The sequence below is a fragment of the Hylobates moloch genome, unplaced genomic scaffold, assembly GCF_009828535.3.
Source record: "Hylobates moloch isolate HMO894 unplaced genomic scaffold, HMol_V3 SCAFFOLD_10, whole genome shotgun sequence".
NCBI classification, from domain to species: domain Eukaryota; kingdom Metazoa; phylum Chordata; class Mammalia; order Primates; family Hylobatidae; genus Hylobates; species Hylobates moloch.
The window spans coordinates 52,751,701-52,778,404 of record NW_026652285.1 but is presented as its reverse complement, the minus strand read 5'-3'; the positions used below and the strand labels follow the sequence as shown (position 1 = coordinate 52,778,404).

At 38.5% G+C, this 26,704-nt stretch overlaps 1 protein-coding gene across 13 annotated transcripts in view; it reads right to left on the bottom strand.

Moving 5' to 3' along the window:
* LOC116475182 (transducin-like enhancer protein 4) overlaps positions 1 to 26,704 on the bottom strand; it is a 150,113-nt gene that overhangs the window by 40,800 nt on the left and 82,609 nt on the right. The gene's annotated exons all lie outside the window — the stretch shown is intronic.

Below are 26,704 nucleotides of genomic sequence, written 5' to 3'. Positions count from 1 at the left end.
TGTTCCACTTCAGATCATCAGGCAATAGTTAAGATTCTCATAAGGAGTGTACAACCTAGATCCCTGCATTGCACAGTTCACAATAGAGTACGCATGCCTATGAGAATCTAATGCCACTGCTGATGAGACAGGAGGTGGAGCTCAGGTGGTAATGCTCACTCAGCCGCCACTCACCTCCCGCTGTGCAGCCTGGGTTCTAACAGGCCACAGGTCAGTACCGACCGGCCTGTGGCCTGGGGTTTGGGGATCCCTGTTCTAGACCACCCAGCTGACTGTAGACATATAAGCAAATTCAAGCCCGGCCTAGAGAGAAAAGCTTCCACCAGAGCCAACACAGAGACTAATGAGATGTAGCAAATGCTTTCGATTTCATACCAGTATGTTTTGGAGAAAGTTCTTAGGTAGTAAGTAATTGCTAATATAACCATTTAATTGAGGATATGCATTATAGGAATAAATACTCCTTCTCATTTTTAAGACATTCATATTAGAAATAGATGAAAATAATGTAAATTAAAAAGCAACCTCATTTCTTTTGGTTCTCAGCCTTTCTATGGAATTATGGATATCTTAAGAAATGAGTCAGTATATGTATAAATGATAAACCATCGTCATAAGTTCATTCAGCTTCACCAACACCATTTCTGCACGTTCCATCACTGTACATGCCCTCCACAAAACTTTATTTGGATAGTATTATTACTACCATGTTAGTGATGAGCGAACAGAACTCCTGTGAGATTAGGTGACTGCTTAAGGTTACAAAGCTAGAAGAGTCAAGCTGGTATTAGAATGTAATATTTCTGACTCTAGGTCTCAACTGTTTTTTACTAATCTCCTAATACAAAACACAGAGAATATTTCAAGATCGGTGAGACTACCCACACCTTATCAGTTCATGGATTAAAAGGCAAGATATAAAAAGCTGTATGCTGATGTAACTTACATAATTTATAAAAAAAATAGAATGGCTTGCAGTATGATTCCTAAATTATACTGGTATTCCAGAATTACATAATTTAGACATGGATCATTGTTGATTAAGGGACCAGAGTAATGGTGCCTTTGTAAAATTGGCATAGGTACCATGTAAACTCTTTAATTGGTTCTCTCCACATCTGAATATCAAAATAAGTTTCAACTTCATGTTTACGCTCAATTTAATTCTACCTAAGAGTTTCCTCCTGTGTACATTTCAAAAAGGGGAATGTACACATCTTTTAGGGTTCTCATTTCATGCAAAAAGTAACTATGAGCCCTGTAAGAATGACCACAGAGTCGGCCAACTCTTGAAGACAAACGAGAATAGGAATGGAGAAGGAAAGAATCAATCTTAAAAATAGGAGCAGTAAGGCTGGGAGTTAAACTGATGGTCTACATCAAAGGTCAGCACATTTTTTTCTGTAAAGTGTTTGACAGCTTGACAACAATCATTTTAGGCTCTGCAACCCACATAAGGTCTTGTATATTTTTTTCTTTGTTTACTTGTTTATGCTCTGTCAAAAATGTAAAAACTATTCTTCCCTCACAGGCCACACAAAAACGAACTGGGAAGTAGATTTGGCCTGTGGGCCACAGTTTACTCATCCCTTTGTCTGTGTAAGAGCAAGAGAATGTAGTGTATTCCTACATTTTTTTATAACCTGAAGATTGTCACCACAACAGTCATAACAAGTTTCTGGCATTCTCTTCTTAGGATGCTCTCAATAGGATCCAGGAGGTGAGATAATGGCTGTGGGCATAGGGTGATCTGCAACCCCAACCAAGAGTCATTTTACCACCCTGAGATGCTTGAGCATTTTCATTCTCATGATTTTAAATGCAGGGGAAAGGTCCTAAATTGTTACTTGATAACTTCAGTTATCAGGCACCTGAGTTTCATGGCTTAATTTATGCCTAGGACACTGGACAGGAAATTGCTGGCTGACTGGTTTGGAACAGCTGGCTGAACATTCCTCCCTCCCTTCACTGATTTATTCAAGAGTGTGACAAATGACTACTACAACGCAGGCCCCTCACAGGAATGCAGGAAGGCTCAAAGCTGAAAAGGACAAGGTTTTTGACCCCTTTGCCTCTTTTCAATGAAAGAGTTGGAGATAAGGTAAGCACACAAGTTCCAAGGCTGGACTTGGAAAAGGCATGTCAGGAAATCCTTGAGGGCCAGATGTGCTTTAGAATTCAGTATTTGGGGAATTTCCTAAAGGCAATATGATACATATACTCTAACAGGGGCTGGAGTAACAGTCTATAATCAAATATTAATACACTTTTATATCACTTCAGGCCAGGTTCAGTTTTGTTACTGAATGACACGCAAAAAACACCTTTCAGTTTTCAGAGCTTTCTGGATTTCAGAATAGTGGATAAGAGACTGTGGGCCTGCCTGATCTTAAAAAGAGCCTGTATATTTATTTTCTCTTTTAAAATAAGTTTTAACTTAAGAAAACCACAGAATAGGATGCTTCCAGATCCAAACTCCAACCAAATGCCAATGTGCTGAATCTGAGTGGCCTTCTTTATGGCACCACATCTTAACAGGTTACCTGAGACACCAGTGAAGTAAGTTCAAACTAATCAAGATTTCACTCTTTTGGTAACATTTTCTTATGCTATCCAAGAGTCATTAAAAAAAAATCAAATTATATATAACTGTATTATATACCAAATTACACACACACATACACACACACACTCTCTCTCTCCCTCTCTGACTCCCTCTCTCCCTCTCTTACTCCCTCCTCCCTCCCTCTCTCTCTCTTTCTCTCCCTCCTTCCCTCCCTCCCTCCAGGAAGTAGTTAAGGAATCCTTGGAAAATATGTAGCCTATTTTTCCTAAAAAGTTATCCATGGAACCACTGAACAGATCTGTATCCATGTAGCTAGAAAAGTCAGTGTATCCTTAGAATGAGGACTTAGAATGTCTAGAATGTCCTTAATGTGGACAGTCGATCTTCAATTCCTGAGAGAAATGTCCTAATATCTAGTAACATGAAAGCTAGAGATCTTTCGACTTTACTGGGTATGTATGCTGTCACTCTATAAGGAAAGAGCCTATATCCAATGGACCTTCACTTCTGCTACAACAATGTATGTGAAGAGCTCTTTACCATATGAAGCAAGCTCTTTATCAAAATCTAACAAATATATAACAGCTATTTTTATTTGTACGTCTAAACATAAAAAACAAAATAACATTACTGAGTTCGCTGATAGTGACTTCCTTTAACCACAGCAGATTAAGTATATCCAAGACTCATTCTACTTCATCAATACATAATTTTCCCCAGAGTGAATCTTAATTTTTGGATGTATTCACAGACTTAGAGAACTCCTAGTCCAAATATTTTGGTGTTAAATACTAAGTATTAATAAAAATACAGGTGAAGGGACTTGTCCGAGGTCCTGCAGCTAGTAAGAAGTGAAGTTAGGATTAGGGAAAGGTCTGTATGTGGTTTCCAATGCAAGCTTGCAATGAAAGTCTGCTGATAAACATGGACATTTACACAATGTACATAGATTAACATCTACAATTTTTTTTTGCTTTAATGCATTAGGTTTATTATAAAGTCAGGATTATGACGAAAGAATGGTACTAATTATTGAACAGGCAGATTCACGTACATAACTTGACAGAGATCATTATCTGTGGACCTATGCATCTAGATGCTTGATGAGGCTATGCATGATTTTTTCTGCCTCATTTAATATATTTACAGTTCACATATCTAATTTCTTTAACTGAGACAGAGACTGCATACAGTATAAAACAGTGTACTGAATTTGTTTAGCAATGACATCACTCACTAGTTGCTTTGTTAACAAGCTACTGAATTTGATATTCATCTTTATACATAAACAAGCATTCAAAATAGAAGAGAGAAATTACACTAGAAGTACCTGGTAAGGTTAACCTTTCAGTACTCTTCCTTCTAAAGTTCCATAGTTAGATAAATGTGTAGAATCTCTTATACCACCCACTTCTGATTCTATAAGTAAAAGAGCATCCACAAATTGACCACATTTTTATAGAGGCGAAAACAATGACAAGCCTACAAAATTCACAAACAGGATAGTTGTGAAGATGCCACATATTAAAACTTCTGGAATAGTATAAGCTCAATTAAGTTTGTTTCCACAAAACCAAAAAACTTGAATCCATCTCAGATTATATACAAATTCAAAACGCAGTATTGTTTTACAAAAAAAAAAAAAATGAAGAAACAACTATAACAAGTTATCAGGACCCATGATTACCAATTTAAAAAAATTAAAAAAGTTTCTACCACGGCATCTTGTCTCTACTGTTATCATAGTCCAATACTTTCAGGTAAGTAGAGCTAACATTTTGAAGAAAAAGGAGAGGAAATCTTAGAATGAGACAACATACATAAAGCACACAGCCCAATGCCTGGTCCATGACACATGCTCAGGATGCTCTAGCTGTCTGGTTATTATTACTTCTGTCATGGCCACATCTTCAAAAGGACAGAAAATCATAAAGAGGCCACGAACTAAATTAATACTAGGCACTACAACTTTTAGCATGCAAATAGTGTTTTTGAATTAGCCAAAATTACTATTTTGAATACATGATACATTTACTGAGAACTGAGTAAAATGCCAGGCACTTCGCAATTATACACACTGTCTCATTTAATCTTTTAATAACCCAAAAAGATAGATACTATTATTGCTGCTATTGTTACTATTAAAAAGAATCTAGTTGGGGAAAACTGAGTAACTTGCTAAGTCATCTATCTCTAGTCTGCGATTTGAGCCCAAATCTATCCTTTTGGATTTTATACCACTATACCTTCCGTAATACTATGTTTTATTCATGGCTAAAACCATGGATGCATGAGAAATGCATCTTCAAACACATAAAATAAATTAAAATATTGAACAAATCTTTGATTTACATGTCTGAGGCAGCTCCAACATTTCACTGAGAATATCTGTACAGAATAACATTTAGCTGAAACTAATAATTTGAGTTTTTTTTTAAAATAATAAAGCACTGCTATTAAATATCAAATAAAAGAAATCATAGGGTTCATCATACATCAGAAGAACCTAAGTGGTTATGCAGTCGGGGAAACTGAGGCTCAGAGAGAACAGACTCATAGATAAGGCTAGACGATGGCCACCCCTCCCCTGAATCTAGTCCAGTGCTCTTTCTACCATATTTCTGGTTGGCTTTTCTCTCTTTCCACATATTTTATTTAAAAAATAAAATAAAATACACTCAATAAGTTTGAGTATTGAGCCAAAATAGTTTCAGTGGTAACAAAAGCAGTAATTTATTTACTCTATTTGCTGTGCCCTTTGCCAGAAAAGCCTTGGGGAGGCACAGTGACCAAACAATATCTAAACAAACATGACTGGCAATTAACAGATCATCAAATATGGCAGTAGTATAAAATGAGTGTAAAGTAGTTATCCCTTATTGTCACTCTACCAGGGCAATCTAGCTTCAAGCATCTTGTGTGATGCCTGTTATCTAACCAGTTCAAAGTGGCCAGTACAGGTTGAGCAGCCCTCACCTGAAAATCTGAAATTCAAAGTCCAACACTTTTGGAGCACCAACCTGACGCTCAAGGGAAATGCTCATTGGCGCATTTAAAATTTCAGATTTTTTAGATTTGGGATGCTCAACCAGTGAGTATAATGCAACTATTCCCAAATCTGAAAAAAACCCAAATCCAAAACACTTCTAGTCCCAAGCATTTCGGATAAGGGATACTGAACTGGTATAACATTCTAAGACATCATTGCTCACCTCACTTTAGCTCCCTAATGTAAAGCTGAGGATTGTGTTTAAAAGAGAAGCAAAATGACCAACCACAGCGGCAGTGACAGTGCTTAGTGAATCAAAGAAGAATCTTGAAAATGATTAAGCCACCAGTCACAAATAGCTGTTCATGACTACACATTCTGGATTTTAAGGATATACTGATTTCAGGATTTTATGTTTGTTTTAAAGTGGTTGGTTAAATGAAGAATAAATGAAATTTAATTTCCATGTCTTAATTGTTTTCATGTAGATTCACAAATTAATACAAGAAAATGCCTTTGTGAAGCCATGGGCCCCAATTTGGTATTCTTAAAGTATAAATCACTATGATATGCAGCCCTCAACTTAATTCCTTAGGCTGCCCCAACAATTTGATATAGCACTGGAATCAAGTTTTATTCTGTGACTGCCACCCAACTAAGGTACTAAGATGTCCTTCTCTGGAGGGTCAGGAGGAGATGGCAGGGAAAAAGGGAATGGAAGACTGGAAAGGAAAACAAAGAAAAGTAGGATACGCAAGTGGTCCCTACTTAATCCATGCCGTAAATCTCCAAAAGTCAGCTGATAGGAAACAAGAGCCAAAACATTGCAAATATAAGTGCTTGTTCATCAATTAGGGAAGGGCAGAAAGGACAAAGAGATTTAAAAATTATAGCTACTTAATTTATAAAGTATTATCACTACATCTGGTTAGTGGTTATAAAAAAAAAACCAACCAAACAAAAACTACCCTTTTTTCTTCATGAAATAAAAATGACATCAAGCTAGAAAATCCAAATTTGGGGATTCTGTTACTGCAAGAATATTCCTATTAACCTCCAGCAAACTGATGAGACTACAAGTTAAAATCTTTGTCGGATTTTTCATCTGCATACATTTTAATTAATCAGATAGCAGATTCTGAGCTGGGAGAAGAGGAGGATACATCTGTTGGATATGAGAAATTTAACACAAAAACACGCACGGGACTGTGTGATGACATTCCAAAATGCTCCAAAGTGAAATGGCCTTGAACCACCATTTTGAAGGTCCACAAAATGTGAAGTATTAAAACATCCCACCCCACGTGACAAGTTTACACTCTAAGGGCCTACGACAGACAAGTCACATGAAACGAACACATCACCACAGCACTATTATAAATACACATATACAAAATCGATACTTCGGATTTTTGCTGATCTGACAGGAAAAGAAGGAAGCTCCTATAATCTTAAGTATTTTCCTAAGTGGCAGGCCCCTTGCTGGGGCTCCTCCTATCTCTAATCTTTGCATTTTGCCTACACCAAGTAAGGTACATCCAGATAAGGGTTTAAAACTGACCCTATAATAGAATGAGCATGGGCTCTGAAGACTAACTGAATCCTAGTCAGCTCATCACTTATGTTCTGGGTAAGCCACAGGCAACTTACTTAGTCTCACTGTGTCTCACTTTCCTCATCTGCAACATGGAGATGACAGCAAACTCAACCTTAATGGGCTCTTCTGATGATAGCACAGAGTATATGCACCCACAGTGCTAATTATTATTCATGTCCAAGGTCATAAAGCTAGCAGGGGCAGAGCTGTCTCCAGAGCCCATGGCAATGGCTACAAAGCACATGGTTTTCACTCTATACTAAGCAGCCTTCTAGTGATTTTCCTTAAACGTTGAGAAAAGCAATAAGCGACCTCTCAACTCTTTTATCTGGGAAGCGATCCCCATTGGGGAGGGAAGCCTGAAGCCTGGGAGGACTAAAGAGGGCAAGGGTAATTAGGAGGAAGAAGAACCCTGGGTTCTGAACCCAGGGACAGGTAGAGTCAGGAAACATTAAGCAGAACGGCCCTACAAACCCCAGGAAGGCATGGAGAGGCATGACTGGAACCAACTGACCAGGGGTCGGGGCAAAAACCACTCACATGCAGCAATGGCCATCCACTCTATTTTGAGCCTGTGTTTTGTTTCATATTTACTGTATTTGATCAGGTTGTACCCTGTGGTTTTGGTGGCTGACAAGAAATGAAATATAAATTATGCTACTACTTCAATAGTTTTTAGTGGGAAATTATTCTGTTAAATGCAAGAAAAACTTTTCAGGTATAAAAGTATAAGAAACTAAAATAGGCAAGGAGGAAACCAATCAGAAACCAGAATTTCATTTGGAGTAGTCTCTTCCCACAAAAACACATACTGTAAAATGGAACTATGCAGAAAATAACTTGAAAGGTAAACTACACTTTTAAAATCATATAGTTCCAAAGGTAAATAAACATTTTTGGAATCACTGCCAATTGCCTATATGAATTCCAAGAGGTAAGGAACGCATGAAAGAAAAACTCCAAGACTAACTCACATTATTTTGCCATAATGGGATTGGGTTACATTCAATATTGTTTTAAGTAAGTGGACCACTGGCTGGGGTCTAGAAATTGTTTGGTTAGAGGGATATCTTTGTTGTAATATTTGTTATAATCAGATTTGATTTGTACATCTCCCAAAACAAATGTTGTGACACTATAAAAAAATTTCAGGATCTTAGGCCAAACACAACTAGCTCTTTCAAAATTTCATTCCTTGCAGAATGAAAAGACTGTACAATTCTCTCTGATATTTATTCTGAATATTTCAGTGATGTATCCTCCACGTTCCTGAAAGCCAAAGGCACATAATTTATAGCAGGGTTTCTAAAACCGTGCCCTTTTCACTGGTTGCTGGCATTTAAAGCATGTTTTCACACATCTTGCAATGTTCTAAGACTAACCACATTGATTGGAATTATATTTTAAAAGCATTTTTAATTGGGTCCCTGTGCTGAGAGTTTTCTATGCTCCACCTGCCCTCACTTGCACTTGTTTCTTTAACAGAACTCTAACTGTTGCTGTAGAAAGTTTCCACTTAATCTGGTGCTTCCTCTTAGGGTTTTCTGAGCTACAGAAACACATGTTCCTTTCCCTTATCTTTTAAGTAACATACATCTCTACAAAGAAACACAACTGATGCTAAGTTCTGGTAATCAGAGAAATGTGAATCCCTCTTAATCAAATTCCAAACCTGAGCTAAGCAAGCAAAAGTGGCATCTCAGGTAGGTGATAAAGTAAAGAGTAACAAAGATTCAAGAATTCTCAAGCACAGCTGACCCCACAAAGGCTTCTTGGGCCTTTGGTGAAGATTCCACTTCTCTTAAAAACAAAGGTCTGGCAGTTGGTAAGAATGAACTGCCTCAAATATGGCCTCATATTTCCCAGGTCCTCTGTCTCACAAAAACAGGTCATGCAGGAAGCTGACTCTATACATCCAGAGGTAGAAAACATGTAGAAAAACAGATCCACTTGAAAGACATCTCCTAAACCTTTGCCAGACCCACCCTGGCTCGTGTGGGAAGCTGAAATCCTGTCTGCTCAGGGGCCCCTCACTGCCCGCCCACAGTGGGAAACTTGGCCATGTTGGCTGGTTATTCTGGATTCTCCTGTGGGAAAACCACACTCTTCCCATGAGGGCAAACATCATCTTATGCCCAGTGTGTATCTTGTTTCCAGGACTCTGGCCCCTTTGTCGTTCTTATTAAGAAAACATGAAATCTGCTAGAGCCCTGTTGGTATGACTCTTTGAGCAATCTGAATTTCCATTCTGGGCACCCTCTCTCCCCAGGACAGGAGGGCTCCTTCATGTTGTAGCTCTGGAAGACAACTATGTAGCAGGGCACTAATCACTGAAAGGCCACCCCCCTCACCCCCAACACCCCTGCAAAAAAAACAAAAAAAAAAACAAAACAAAAAAACCAGTGTTTTGTTTCAATGGCCTAAAATGCATAGGCCATATAAAATCTTCCAGACTGACATTTTTTTTTTTAATGGAGAAACTGAGGCTAATCTTCACTGAAAACAAAGCAGCCAGCGATCACACTATGAGAGGCGTTCATGTCTTGAATAGAGGTGGGAGTATAGTCCTTAACCTCCCCTGCTGAACCAGGTCTGCTGTTCCCCAGCACCCTGAATACTGCAATCACTCGTTTCCCTTCAGTCATACCTCTGGTCGAAGTCCATACCAAGGCTGACTCACTGCCTTGTGAGACTCCTCAGTTAACTCAGTCTGAAGAAAAGAAGCTGCAAATAAATCAGTATTACAGTGCAGGGATGTGGGTTCTTTCCCCAAACAGCCAACCTTATTGACAGGGATTAGGTGTATTAGTAGTAAAATAATGAAAAGCAGCAAGAGTCTCTCCTGCTCGACAAGCATCTGTTGGGTATACTCTCTCTCCCCACACAATTAGGGGAACGCCAGAATTGTTATGGTTTACAACACTGGAGGGAGAAGTCCATTTTACAGATAATCTGACATGAAAATAAAAGAGGCTCTCTGCAAAAACGGTAAACTGTGAGATCACAGTCCTCGGGCCACTCGTTCAGCTCGTCAGGGTAGTTACTAGCTTTTCCTACCAGTAGAAGCACACAACACTAGCACAGCAGGTGAATGTCTTTTAAAACCAGGATTTAGACTGACAGGAACCCACAAGGTTCTCCCTCTTTGGTCTCCAATTTCATCCATTATGAGCAGCAAGTAGTTTTGCTGTAAAATACATAAAAGTCACATTCTCAGCCAAGGTTGAACTATCCCTAAACAAAAAATCCCCAATGGAATTAAATATGTGCTCGGATCAGCTAAAGTTAATTCTCAACCATCTGCATGTACAAGATCCATTTTGTAGATTTTTTTTAGGCAAAATTTAATCTCAGAATAATTTCCCTGTGGCCTGGCACACTTCTAGTTTGCTCCTTTCTGCTGTTAATTTAGTGTTTGTTTGTGGAATGCAAGTTAATTTAAATATTAACCCTCCAAAGAATAAACATAACTAGGTCATTTTCAAATTACTCATACTGTACACTAAAAAAAAACAAACAAAAAAATAAGGACCTACTATATTGGGCAACTTTACCACTCCCATGTTACACAGATAGAGAAGGAGATTGCCAAAAATCACAAGGATGGTAAACAGCATAAGGCAGGATTTGAACCCAGACCACCTGGTTCCAGAGGATGAGTGTCTAGCTGGTATTGCTACACTGTTTCCTGCCTACTGGCTGTCTAGAGTTCATAGCACGTCACATGCACAGAAGTAGACAGGTCCCAACACACACCAGCTTCCCAACCTTAAGAAATGCAGTTTGAACAGAGTATGTAGAGTCACCTTGAGTCACTGTTTACAAGGGTGATATTTTAGCTTTAAAAGCACAGCAAACATGAATACCTGCTTGAGCAGTGGGAAAGGAGGGGGAGGAAAGACTGAGGCATATCTGTCTGCAAAACAGGTCTTTTCCAAAATATGCTTACCCTTGCATCTCTGGTCACTGCCTGAGGGTGCAGTGTACCAATCTTTTTCACGTGGCCTAAGTAAATTTCTCTTGAACTCATTCTTTTCATTTGTGAGCCTTTTGTTGTGCTTTTGCCCAGGGTCTCATAATTTTGGAGTCATGCTGAGTCAAGTCGGTGTAGTCTCAGTCTTTCTTTCTTCTGGCTTGTTAATGGTGATAAACTTCTTGCCTTATTGTCTTCTCAAGTTTTTTTTTTTTCTTATTGAACTATTACTCATTTTATTCTTTAGATATTCCCTCTAAGGTGAGTCTTTTCAAGTTTTCTACTTGCACGATTTCCCTACCTCCTCTCTTGAGTAATAAACCCTGGAAGAACTACCAACTGCTTAATCACATAGATGCATTTATGTATCACATAGATCCATTCAGTGTCTGTCATTTCAGGGGTTTCTTCCTCATGAACTTCAGATCTAGGCCTTTACACTTGACCATCTAGTACTGAAACAAGCAAAATATCTTCTGAGAGCTGAAATGTGGGGAGCATTCATGTACCTTTTTTGAGTGGAGCACAGCCATATAACGCATGCCCCCATTTCTGAGAAAATCCTGACCTCTTCTCACTGGGAACTGCTCTCTAGGATTAAGATGCTGCAAAGACTAAAACAATTGGCCATTCCCACTTTTAACAAACTCAGTAAATACCTATTCTTTCCTGATTTGGTCACATGAAGTACTGGAACAAGCACAATTACACAAAGGTATAATCCGTTCTTTTTGTCACCAGTAGCAGAGGGGAATCCAATAAATGAGGTTGGAAAACAGAATGTTGAGAGGAAGCCTTAGCCTCTTCCTTGCTCAGACACTGGGTGAAATAATACCAACAAAACAAAGTGAGTGATGGTGCCCAGAGCGCCTTAGACCAAAACTGCAGACCAAACAAAAAGATATAGCTTAATTTTCCTGACCATTCAAATATATTTTTAGTAACTCTTCAACTATCACTGAAACGCACTCTTCCAAAAGGCATTTTAATTGCCTAAATACAGTTTCTGCCTATTCTTGCCCATGTTTTTAAACATTTTTCCGGCCTCACTACTTATTCCAAATCTTCTACTTGTCAGAGAAGGCATATTCCGTGACAATTTCCATCTGTCAAACGGTGGTGAGTTTTGCTGGCTTTTAAACAATTGCCATAGACCTATTTAGATAAACTGTTCGGAAGGACCTATCTCTGAAGCCTAACCACCTCCACTGACCATGTGTGCACTGAAAATGAACCCCTCAGCTTCTGAGTCAATACTCAAGGGGAACTTTCATTCGGAGACATTTTAAAGGGAGAAATATGCATACAATTCTAAGCCAGGAAGACTTTATATTTTGGTTTGTGATAGGGAAAATACATGCACAAATGAAGCCTGGGGAAGCCTAAATGCAAAATAAAATAATCGAGCAGAAGGATGGCGGGCTTCTCCGACACTCAATCATTTTCAGTCACACTATGTTGTCCAGTAACCTGCATTGATAATTCCTCATGAATAAAATGCCAGCATTATCATCTGCAGCTACATTGTTGACATGCTTTTGCTATTTCACTAAAAATACCATTAATTTTCTGGCTTCACAACAGCTGAGCTACTCCCCATTTGAATATACAAAAGAGTATTTTGTTTAAAGCAAATTAAAAGTGTTCCAGTAGATGACTTCCATTTTGCTAGCTATACTATTTTAGCATATACTGTTCTTCTTAATCCTCCCCACCTCAAAGTCATGCCTGTCATCTCCCCAGTCCAAAATACTTCTATTATTTAAATTTTGTTTTAAGTTGAGGAGGGGGAATCTGGAAACTATTTCTGTTGTAACATTCTTGGCCTGCAAGCCACCTGACTGGCATGGTAAAGAGTGTGGCTTTTTGAGGGTTACAAGACACGGTGACCTCCATGATTCTCTCACCTCTGTGAGCCAAGGTACATAAGCAACAAAATTTTCCAGTTTGGTATCAGAAGGGTAAACTGCTAAACACACACACCGAATACACCTTCCATTTCCCATCTAGATACGTTCCGACATCCTCCACTTAAGTCAGAAAGAAAACCACTACTCCTGCCAAGCCCTCCTGGCATCTCACCACTTTATTTGTTCCCATTTGTATCTAATGCTTTTGTCAACAGTTCAACAAAAGTCAAAGCAAACAACCCACTGCAAACACTGGGGGTAACAGCAACAAGCATGAATCCTTCACAATTATCCAGCCCAGCTGCTCACAGCTCGTCTGGGCTGCTTTCATTAACAACAATGTCAACAAAAGACTGAAACCCACCCAATAACTAGATGGGTCAATACCGCCACTGTATACCCTCTGTAGGAGGAAACGCTGTTCTCCTTTGTTGCTTGGGCAAACATGTAGAATAATTCAGTCAGATGGACAAGTGCTTGTCTAATGATTTGTTATGTGAATTATTCAACGACTTTTCATGTAAACTACTAAACAGGGCTCTTCAAATATTTCTGCGGCACTTCCAGCTGTCCAACTGCAGAAGTGCACAAAAGGAACAAAGGCAGATGAAAAGAGAAATCATGACCCGAGTTAGTTCCCAGTGATAATCTTTAGTTTAAGAATCTCGAATCTTCATGACTAATCCTTTTAGGCCTAACCCTTGCCTGGCATTTTCACTAGTGTCCAATCTTTACTATGTGGACCAGATTGAGGGTGGGGTCGTGTAGAAAATCCTGACTTCGAGGCTCCACACTATCTTTACCTTGCTCAGCTTTAAAAGATACCCCCCCTCCCCACCTTCTTTTCACAAGCGCTTCCAACAGGTAGGATACGCATTTAGGATTTTTAATGGAGTATAAAAACACAGACATCCGTAAACAGACCACAAAACACAGTGTCAAAGAGATTACCTTTTATGTTTTATGTATATATATATATATATGTATGTATATGTTATATTTTAGAATTCCCTGGATGAATTTTGATTAAAACTGTTGACATTTATTTAACAAAGAATTATTTTAAGATAAAACAGTTCTAAGTTCCTTTCTTTCCTCTTAAGTGTATAGCTTATGAAATCATGTACAAACCAAGCAGCCTGGCGAGGAGAAGGGCCCCTGACTTGGGCCCTGGCCCTCAGTTGGCTGAGCCCCACCCTGTAAGACCAAGGGGGCATGCCCACACACAGCCTTTGTCTGTGGCCTCTACACCATGAGCTGGGTACCCAGGACCCTGAAATTCCCTGCCCTAACACCCCAGGCCCACTTCCAGGGTTTACTCAGTCCTCTTCCTGAGGCCTCCCAGGGTTAGATCAAGCTGCTGGTTTGAGTGTGTCTAGATCTGGGCGCAGCTGTGGGGGTTCGACGAAGCTTTGAAGTAAGAACTAGGGTGTGTACAAGAAAATACATGAGGGCCCACATGGTTAAAGCGATGAACTCCAAAGTGCCTGAGAATTTTAAATTCCAACCTGGTCTTTCAGGTTATCATGAAGGTGTTTTTATTTATTGGATTTATAACTTTTAAATACTTCAGTATATGGTATGAGGGCCTCCATTTGGACTCTTTCACTGGCCCTGGGTAGGCCCAACAGGTAAGTATCAGGTACAGTTTTTGGTAGTCCAGTCTTGAAATGCTGAAGCCACTGCAATCACCAAATGTTTCCATGTAATGTTGTGTGTCTAAGAAAACAAGCAGCATTTTTTTCCCCTAAACATTGTCACTTTTATAGATCCACATATCTACAACACTAATTAAAGTGCTGATTTTATTTCTATTACTGCTTTTAAAACACAGTAAGAGTCGAAAAGTTAAAAATAAAATTCAAGAATTATGGCTATTTACCAGCCTAGTACATAGGAACATGATAGAGATTTTAAGAAACTGTTAAACACAGATGAAGGGGTGGGGTGCGATGGCTCACGCCTCCAACACTTTGGGAGGCTGAGGTGGGTGGATCACTTGAGGTCAGAAGTTTGAAACCAGCCTGGCCGACATGGTGAAACCACATCTTTACTAAAAAATACCAAAAAAAAAATTATCCAGGTGTGTGGTGGCACGTGCCTGTAATCCCAGTTACTTGGGAGGCTGAGGCAGGAGAATCGCTTGAACCCAGGCAGCGAGCCGAGATCATGCCACTGCACTCCAGCCGCAGCTTAGGTGACAGAGGGAGACTCCATCTCAAAACAAAAACAAAAACAAAAACACACAGATGAAGGAAGCAGCAGAGATTCATACTCATTCCACCTCATTCCCACTTCTCACTCTAGCCAGTTTACTCACTGCCACTTGTAATTGTGGAATTTCTACTTTTTACCACCAGTGTCCACAGATTTTTAGTTCTTGGCATAAAAAATTGTGCTTTCAAAAACCAAATAATAGTCCAAGACATAGAAACAAAATTTGAGAATTTTACTTCCTTCTAAAGGTCTCTAACAATCCGTGTTAACTGTTCTACTTCTGAAGCTGGCTTCAAGTAACAACTAGAAAGCTGGCAATTTTTTAAAATACTCTTGAAAGAAGAAAACATCATCAGAGCTAAATGGGAGCAGCAAAGGAACAAATAAATTTACTTATTTTTAAAACAGAGAAACCACCTGAAAAGCAAGTGAGGGTATTCAAATGCCAAAAAATCAGATGATAAATATTTTAGCTCTATAGTTCAATTGTTTTGCTGATTCCTCAAAACACTTTCTGAATTCGAGTAAAAGGCCCATATCCAGATTGGGAGTGGACAGAATGTTGCCACTGGCATTACTGTCAGCATTTGCTAAAGGTTCATGTTTGCATGTATTTGCACATCAGCCCTGGCAGCTTCCTGGGAAGACTGCCTTCAGAGCTAGTCCTCCAATCATCATAAACTGGTTTTATATGCACATTTTAAAGAATTCAGGACTCACCAGAAGCTCTAAGAAATGAAGAGGAACGATCCATTAATATATTTTATTCTACTCAGAAGGCAGCATATCGCAGTTCCATATTTTAATAGGAAAATGATCTGAAGGAAGGGATTGTATCTAATCTTTACTGTGCACCCCCAATGCAGTACAGGCCTGTTTGCCCTCCAGCTGCTGAATCAATACCTGATTTAAATATTTTATTTAGACTGCAAGTTCATCTATCAATACCAACAGGTTTCAAAGTCAGGAACCATTAAAATAATTTTTAGTCAGTTATCTAACAAAAAAAAATCAGAAAAATCTCTCAGCTACATATAGAGGTATAGCTGTGCCTTTTTAATAATCAAAGGAAAACATATACAGAATTGACAAGGAGTTCTTCCCACCTAAATACCTTTCAGTACTAATGCAATCAAACAAATCAAATGGACTATTATGTAGCAGAAACTTTTGTTTTAATACATTTGTTATAAAGGAAATTTTCACCCTAATAATCAAATAGACTACATCCATCGTGAAACATTTCATACGTAATATTCTTCTTTCATTTCTCCCCAGGAAAGAGGGTTGACCCATAAGGAAGAATGGAGAGAGAGAAAAAAAGGGAGGCACAAAGAGAAAAAAGGAAGAAAAGAGACAGGAATTGAAAATGACAAGGGTGAGCAAAACAGTTTACAAGTGAACATCTGGTATTGACAGGAGGAACTGAACATGGTCTGTACAGTCATGCTGAACTCTAGAAGGAGGATGGCAATTTGAAAAAATGGAGGGAAGACGTGGCAGCGGGAGGCAGGAGGAGGGAAAGAACAGAAGAGGTCAGGGGTGGGGGAGTAACTAACTAACCAAAGTACTGTTCCTGGATGCTTACGTATTTACTCATTGTTTGCTCTATTCTCCCAAAGGCAAAAATGTCACCAGCTTAGTTTAAAATTTCCTTAAATAAGGTCAGACTAGGTTACTACCAGATTTTATCATCAAAACAGATCCCAGCCTACGCATCCAATTCAGGAGTCTCATTCAGAGCAGTGACAGTCCAATATGGTCTGGTTATAATCCCTGAGGCGGGGGCTGGGCCAAGGAGGTGGAATAACTCAGCTTTCAAGTCCTGATAACTGTGGTACAAACACAAGTGATTATTTCAATTTTCTCTGCAGATTATTTTTTCAGGGCAACCCAATAAACCCAATAATGCCCAGATTTACTAGAAAATTTTTTATTCATTTCCCCATGCACCAGAAAGTAAGCTAATAACATCCCGCCGAGAGTGCTGTCAGGCTAAATCCCTGCACTGCTGAATGCACTGCCGGGATAAATCTCCCTTCACTTTCCATTCCGCTATCCACTTTAGGGCAAGGCCCTGGGGACTGCTCCAGATTACCCCTCTGCACGCAGTGTCACAGGCACAAGCCCGAGTGGTCCAATCAGTGCCAAGAAAAGAACAAACTAAAAAAGATTAATTCACAGATGTTCATGCATTTCACATACACTGTGCCCCATGGCCCGTTGCTAGGGCAACGGGAGACCACCAGTGCGCGCTTTATTGGCTTTATGAAGTGCATCTCGGGGACTACAGTCCGAGAAACGCTGCATAATAATAGTGTGGCTTTTCTGAAGCCTTGTTTTGTGTTTATCCACATTTAACCTTCTGAGTATTATAAAGAGCACCCTTACACATAGCTTTCAAGTACTCCTCCCTCCTCCCCAAAATTGCCACAACTTTCTATCTAGAAACATTAAATTGCATCTCTTAGGGGTCCATTTTGGGAAGACCCATGTTTATATTGCTCAACCAGTTCCGTGACAAAAAAAAAAAAAATCTACAACCATTTAAAGATCACTACTATATTAGTGCAGCTAACCATATCAACCACCCAAACCCGAATACATACATGCCTTGTTTTCTATGAAACCAGGGGAACCTTGCTTTTGAGTATCAGGAGTCACTTTTAGCCAGAAGGAACGTCAGAACCAGGAAGCCTCATCAGAGTCTGTCAGAGACGCAGCATCATCCAATAGAACTCTCTGCAGCAGTGGGAAGGTTCTGTATCTCTGCCGTTTTGGCAGTTTCTACAGCCACGTGTGGCTACTAAGGACTCGGTATGTGGCTAATATAACTGGGAAAATGGATTTTAAAATTCTATTTCATTTTAACTTTACATAGCTTCACGTGACTAGTGGCTACACCATATTGGACAGGGCAGCCTTAGAGGCTTACCAGACAACTATGTATGTCTTTAAAAGTTCCTAAAAAGCTGTCTCTTCAAGCTTTTAGTTTCTGCTTAATTCATAAAAATATAACTTCAAGTAAATGTACACAGAATGGTCTTCATGATTGCCGTTGCCACTAGCTGTGCGAATTCCAATCAGCCAGAGTCTTTGTGAAAAAGGCTGAGGGAACAAGGCTAACTTTCCCCTTTCTCCACCCCCAGCCCCACCCCCACCCAGGTTGGGAGGTTAAAATCACAAATGTCACGACTCTCAGAGCAGTAGCACAGATCAAGTGTTAATCTAAAGGGAAGGGGTGGGTGAGGGGGAGAACACAAGCTTGTGGGGGCGAGGAAGGATCTGGAATGAAGAGGAGAAAAATAAAGCCAGTGAATAGATCAATAGAAACATTCAGATTCACAGGAGAAAGAACACACGGAGACAATCATTTCCTGGGAAAAGCTCAAGCCTAATGAGAATTTACTCTGCTCCTTTATGCGACAACCAGCCCTTTTGTGGCACGGGCTTCCTGACTGACAGGAACCCGGGGCCCCTTAATAGGATTTCCATATTATTTCCAACACCTGCCCAGAAGTTATTTGTTTACATTGAAGGAGGCAAGATTCTCAAATCAGACATCTGCTTCTAGTTCAGGCATTATCTTAGGAAACCATCTAGAAAGCAGCTTTGTTACCATGGTGACATTTTTATTTTCCTCCTTTAGTTGGCTCAAAACATTAGCATTTCCAATTTTATTTTGTTGTTCAAAAGGCCAAATGTCGCTCACGAAAACAGAAGTTTCAAAAAAGATAAGTGAATAGAATTCTCAAAATTCTCCAGAATAATTAAAATGACCATAAGGAGCAATAAATAACAAGGAGATCTTATTATATAAGTCTACTGGCTTCTCTCACTGGGTGGCATCACTAACTTATTTACCTCCCCTCCCCCAGCCCTCTTCTCTTCTCAAATTTGAAGTCAGCAACTTGAAAAATAGCAATTTAAAAAAGAAGATTCAAGAATCCTTCAGGATATGATACAATTAAATAATGAGTCCATTTCCATGAAAAAGAATTCCTCATGCTCACCCTTATCACCGTTATCTTAGAAAGTTCACTTAAAACAAGAATACTTCAGACATTTTAACTTCCACCTCACTGCCTGCATTTCTGTAAAAGGGGAGGGAAAGTGTAAGCTTTTCATGAACATTTCGTGGTTGCAGAGGCGATGGAATATTAAACAGTATGAGGGAAGAAAGGTGGACTGCACGTGAGCGGATTACATGTATGTGTGTGTTGTTCTCCAGTTTCTAGTGAAGGAAAACTAGAGGCAAAACTGAACCCAGGGGTTGGGAGGAGGAGGGTACTTAACCACCAACTGCAACTATCACAAATGAGCGGGAATTTCTTAAGTTACAATATTAGTACTCTCAGCTTAAAATGTTTTTAAAGCAGTAAAATTTATTACATACAAAAATAATTGGATTGGTTCTAAATAATGAATAATCTGATAAAGCAATGTGACTCATTTTATTCAATATTTAGATTCAAAGAAAAATAACTAAGTATTCAACACTAACATTTCAAGTTTTGATTTGCCAAGTCTAAGCAGCATTACTGAGTTTTGAAATAACTGTATTATCTTCATTTAACAGCCACCTTATTTAAAAGCATCAAAAACTCTTTCAGAAAGTACTACTCAGCCCCTCAGCAAACTTCCTTTCTATTACTCTTTCATGAAGCCTGAATTCTCTTCAACCCTTTCACAAGGCAGTTGCCATGGTAGTAATCAGATATGACTCTCTAAGTCCAAAATTACAGCCCTTATTAAAGTGGTGGGTCCCACGTGTAGAAAGTCTTTTAACCCAGAAGATAGCTGAGCTACTTCAAATCACCACAGAACAAAATACGTAAGTTGGACAGAGGAAAGTGTGGCAGAAATAATTCAAGAAAGAAGAAGAAGAGTATTAAACTACCCCATGAGTGATTTTATAATTTTTCCAGAGTGGGGTTAGTGTTACTGTAAGAATACAAAAAAAGATGGTGAACGATTCTTTGGAATAATTCCATTGGAAGAATTATCTACATTTTGAGAAACAAATGTTAAAGTGTCAACTATTAACACTTCAATCTTAGGCCCCTCTAAATTTTTAAAAATGTTAACTATAAACGTTATAATATGTTTGCCAAGAGATGAAATGCATCCTAATTAAGAAAATTAGAAATTAACTAAACATCAGTATGAAAATGTCTGTCTAATAACTAAAAGGGTTGGTTTATGGTGGGAAAGGATTAAACCATTTTGCCAAATCAGCTGGAGAAAGCCAACCTGCCAACCAGCCCGCCCCTGTTAATTAATATTTGTTCTGCTTCAGCAATCGGCGGAGGAGGGTGCTGCAAAACAAGCATGTCTCCCAGAGTCACATCATTAATCCATTTATGCTCACCACCTGAGGACCAGCTATGCCCTAAAGATACTTATTCATCTGTTTGACAAACAAACAATTACCACACATTTTTCTAGAATTAGGACACCTGTTACATTTCACACAGTTTACATGCCTAGAGGCAGGTATCAATTAATACTGAACAAATTACTGCATCATAGATTCATAGAACACAACTCCTTAATTGTTCCTTGATAACTGTAAATAGTAAAATACATGGTAGAAATAAATACCTAAAAGTATTGTAAACAAATAATTAAAAAGCAATAGCAATGCTAAAACACTTAATTTCAAATTACCATCTTATTTTGGGAAATTGAAAGAGTTATAACATTAAATGCTTGAAAGGCATACTTTATCACCCTGCCACCCAACCCCCCAAATGATTTCCTCACTTCTAACCACTATGTTTACTGGGCTAATGGTATGGCCAACTTTATTGCTGAAACGTAACCTATGGTATAAGATTTTTATTCCAAAATTTGTTTCTAGGACAGGACTAAATAACACATAAGAAAATAGCTACATTCCAAATACTTGGAAGAATGCCTTGAGTTACAGCCTTGAGATCCATGGAGGTTAAGTGACTTGTCCATTGATACTCAGCTTACCTAGTGGTAGAGAGGATTGTTGCAGAACCTGGCATAGCCTTCCTACAGAATGGCTCATATTCTAAATGTTTCACTGTGCTTCCTTGTGGTGTCAAGAATACTTCATGGTGAATTACACCAGGAAAAGCATTCTCCTTGTGATGGGAGAATGGGACAGGAGAATGAAATCTAGGTTTGTCTGTATACATTGGTGATGAATAATGAAATGGATTTTACCAATAATCAAGGGAGTAAGACATCTAGAAATGTATGCTGACCATAAAAAGGTAGAGTTCTATTTCTATTCTTTAACCGTGAAACACAGGCTATGATGTATTTGAAATACAAATCCACTGTCCAAATAAGTATTGCTCAAGATAGGCTTTTTAAAACATATTTTAAAATATGATTTTAAAAATATATTAAGTACTTCTATTTCCTTATTAGGTGGTATCCCTGATTCCCCATGCCCTAACTAAGTAAAGTTCTCTTCCCCTAAATTTTTAGCTTCTTGAGGGGAAGAGTCTTAATCTGCTTTGTGGAAATGTGTAAGAGGACAAATCGAAGATTAGTTTGAGAAGGAAATTATGAGTTAGGGAGTGGCAAAAAACAAAAATTTTTTTAATAAGAAAGATTTAAAGAGACCTAAAACAAAAATTTTTTTAATAAGAAAGATTTAAAGAGACCTAACAGAGATCACAACAAAATAAAATGAATCCTATTCGAATCTCATTTCAAGTAAACCAATTATTTGAAATAATCAAAGAAGTTTGATTATAAGCTGGGTATTAGAAGATACCAAAGAATTATTTTACTAAGTGATTAAAGGCATTATGGTTATCTAAAAACAAGAGCCCACTATTTAGATAATGTGTTCATTTTGCATACTAAAGTATACAGGAGCAAAATGAGCGTACAAATACTTCAGCAAAGAAAAAGTATAGATAGAAATATGGCTACATATTGATAGCTCTTGTACCTAGTTGCTGGGTCTATGAGGGGTTCTTTGTACTTTGTAGTATGTTTCAGATTTTTAATAACTTAGAATGAAACTGGGTTACCCAAAGAGCTTTCCTTTGAGGGTGGCACTGGCTATGTGACCTTTGACAGGTCTTCACACTTCTAAACCTTTCCTCATGTATGAAATAAGGGTAAGCGTAACACCTACCTTCACCGGCAAAATCTAACCTATGAGCTATACATGCACTGGGGGCTGCTCAGAGGAGATCAGTAGGACTCAGTGGACACTGTGGACCCACTTTATTTTTCCCTAGGTTACAGTGGATATGCTGAAGTGTTACAGCCCTTAATTAGACAACTTCTCTTCTCAGATTGCTGATTACTGAGGGGAAAATAGAAGATACCAAAAGTCCATGACTGTTTTGTTTGCTTAAACACTCTTTAGTGTTTTGTGGATTTCATTGATTTCCCCCTTTTTAATCTAGCTTTCTATTATTTTATGCCTTTGCCTTTTTACAATATGTACTTCTAAAGTCTCAAGTAATACAAATTTATCCCACCAAGTTATCTCCCAAACAGTAACACTCCTACTTAAAGGGGTGTATGAAGTAATCATTCTGTTAATTCAGGCTAAAAACCCACATTCACCGGTAACACCCAATTAATGAGGCAAAAGTGCTTTCTTGGCCTGAATCATGCCCTTCCATTTGAACATAAAAACCTCATTCTAATTTTCCGCTGATAAACCTTTATTGTCAACAGAACAAATGGGGGATAGAAAAAAGCAAGGTATGATGTTTTAGTCATCTATGCCCCAAAATATAGATGCGGCAGAATAAAAAGGCATTGCCTTAAACACAAATAATGAATGAATCATTATAAAAACCTTTAAACAAAATCAAGGAATTTGCACAGGAAAAAAAGCAGTGTATATACCCAGAGAAAAGCATTTAGCTAAAAAATAATTATATGTAAATTAAAAAAATAAAGTGCACCATCCATACTCATTATGCCAACAAAAATTACAAAAACTATAAAGTTCCATATTGGCGGATTGTGTGGAAACATATTCAAACACTGCATTTGGCATTTTAAATTAGTACAGAGTTTTAGGAGATCAATTTGGCACTGCAGAAGTCACTAAAAATGATCATACTCTTTGATGATGCATCCAGCACTCTGGGCTTGAAGACATTCCAATGAAATAACAAAAATAAAAACAACACCACTCAGAGGGAAAAAATGTTTGTACTGGGTAAGCACAGGCACAGAGGAGAAAAAGTACTTCTGCTATATTTTACAGATAAAAAAGGCAAATCCTTCATAGATGTGACTTGAGAAGGTTATTGCACTCAGGATAAAACACAGGAGAACCAGGCAGATACATAAAAAGGACTTAGAAAGTAATAAAGAATGCACAATAATAGCAACTTGGTTGAGGCCACGGAGCTAATCAGCATTTGGTGATAGTGAATTTTGCTACTTGTATTTAAGCTGGTCTTGATTTTGGTGCCTATTTTTTGCTATCTGATATTGGAATTATGTACACATTTGGGACGGAGTGGGAAATAAGACAATTTCTGAACCTCAGATTCTTACCAAGTTTTAGGCAATTTTGGCCTTCACAGCTCTGAATCATTACCCTCATTTCAGTTACTCAGAAAAGAACTGGAGAGTGCTATGAAGAGCCTAATGACTCAGGGCAGCTGACTCCTCTTAATGAACTGGAATCTCCAACAAGTGGGAAGCTCCTGGCAGCACGCGGCAATGTCCCCTCTGACACCATTTTAGAGCCCATCACTTTTACCCCTCAGCCCTCAATGAGAGGGGGTGGGCAATGGAAGATTTCATCACCTCAGAAAACATTTCCTTAGTGTCACTTATGCCTTCTCTAGGGATGAGAGAAATGGTTCTCGATACTACATAAGATGGTGAGAACACTCCCCCTTAGCCTACATTGGATTCCTTTTGGAGAGATAAATTTGGGCTTTCTGCTCTACCATTTAGGGTGAGAGTGGATCACAGTCTATGTTTCTTGTCATTTTCAGGCCTCAAATGTGGGACTTACTGTTGGGCACATGGAGTCACTGGACAGCCAAGTGACAAGCAAGGAAGGCTGCAGGTGCCACGGCTCCTGACTTCAACAGCCCTACAACACACACTGGTCTAGTTTCTCATCATCAAGGAAATTGATTCTTGGGCTCCTATAGTGCTTTCTCCTTTAGATCCATATTTACATTCTCCACCTTTGTTGAAAAACTTCAGATACAGGTCTGCAAATAACAGGCTTAGGAATGAACTTGGCTGCAGGAGCTATAGAAAAAGATCAATAAAGCCAACAGCGTGCGATTTGGTGGCCACAGAACTTCCCAGAAGAGAAAGACAAAGGAAAAAAAGGTCCAACATGTTAACAAGTGAATTTCTTTCATTTTACTTGGCATCTAAAGGTAAAGTACCTTAATTACTTAAATCTTTACAGTAAGTTTAAATTTATAGTTTATAAGCTATTCTGAAATCTGCCCTGTTTAACAATCTGTAACATCAAGAAAACATTTTAAAGTGTCTCTCACAATTAAACCCATCTACAACCTTGTATAAATCAAAATTTTGCTACCATATCAAAATGTTCCACTGGGGCTGTATATGATTGCCCACATCCTCATTACATGCAACACTAATTACTACCAGCAGATTCAGAATTTTCTGCACATTAGAGGCTTTTAGAGGAGCTATAAAAAATTTCAGGCACCATTAATTTAAATTTGTATTGAAATTTCCTTTTGACAGATGGCCAAAAATTACTTATTATTTAGAGTACCAGAGCTGCCTGTTTGCACATTAGAAGAGGAAAGGGAAAAATTAAAAGCAAGAAGGAAATTTATGTCACGTTCATTACCTGTTAAATGTTAAGAAGCATTATCTTGCATAAATAAATTATTTCATACAAGCTCGACTCCAGCTGCAGGCAACTGGCACGCTCTGGCTGATAAAAACCATCTAGAGTCACACAGCAGACAATCATAAAAAGCCCCTCTTAACCAGGAACCACTTATGGGAGGACGATCGATGGAACAAGCAACTAAAACTGCTTCTCTGAGCATCACAGAACACATTCAGAAAAACAAGCAAACTATCTCACCTTGTAGAACTACAGGACAGCCCCAGACCTGACATAATACAACTTCAAATTTGAGAATGATACCCAACCAAAACATCTATTTATAGATGCCATCCCATAATAAATCAAGGCAAAAATCATCAGCCTTTCTTGTTTTTCCCTGGCTTCTAGCTATACAGATACTCATTTCCAGGCTCACCCTGAATGATTATAGATGATTTCAAACACACCCTTACTCTTGCATGAGGGAATAAGAAAATGTAATTGACACAAAAGTGTACACTGAAGTATAAATATTTTCACAGTCTTCTGTGAGTAGAGGCTTTTGTTTAGTTCACTGGACTGCCTAAAGGTATATATTTATAATAAGAAGGCAGGGAATGTTTATATTATGACCTCAGAATAACTAGACAGGCTTTCAAAGGCTGGTATCAGTTAATCCTAGTCACTGCATTTACTTACTACTTCCTAAGTACACATGTGTGAAAAACACTTAATACACTTCGATTAAGAATGCTTTTTTAATCTAAGTACCGATACGCATATGATACAACAAAATACACAACTGCAAATGCATAATTAAATAATTCAATGTGTTCAGTTCTAATTGTAAATGTTGACATTTACATGGGAGTGCCGATGCCCTTTCAAATTACAAAGATTCTTGAAGGGTAAAACAGACAGGCTCAAGTTTTATTTTCCATTACTTAAGGGCTCTGAAAAAAAAATTCCTTTTAATTGTAAAATGACAAGGAGTAAAAAGGCATTCTAAGTGCTAGCACAGTGGTTTTGGGAGAAAATTTTAGTATTCATATACATAGCTCCATTAAAAACTGCAAGATATAGCTACCTATACTCCAAAACATTCAACTGTTGTAAAACATAAAGAAATAGACAGCATTTGTACTTCGGCCAATGGTTGAGAACTGTCCTTTCCTTCTAACCAATAAGTAACACAATCGCATGTGTAATACAATTATGCATAATACAGTGGTGTATGTATGTATGTATTTATTTATTTTTGAGACGGAGTCTCACTCTGTTGCCAGGGTGGAGTGCAGTGGCATGATCTTGGCTCACTGCAACCTCTCCCTCCCAGATTCAAGTGATTCTCCTGCCTCAGACTCCAAATAGCTAGGACTACAGGTGCAAGCCACTATGCCCAGCTAATTTTTGTATTTTTAATAGAGACGGGGTTTCACCATGTTGGCCAGGATGGTCTCGATCTCTTGACCTCACGATCCGCCTGCCTCAGCCTCCCAATATGCTGGGATTACAGGCATGAGCCACCGCGCCCGGCCTACAATGGTGTATTTATATTGTGTCTGGTTCATAAGTGATCACATCAATTTTCATGCTTTACTCATTTCCTGCCATGGCAGTCTATTTTTCTTGTTTGCTTACTAAATAAAT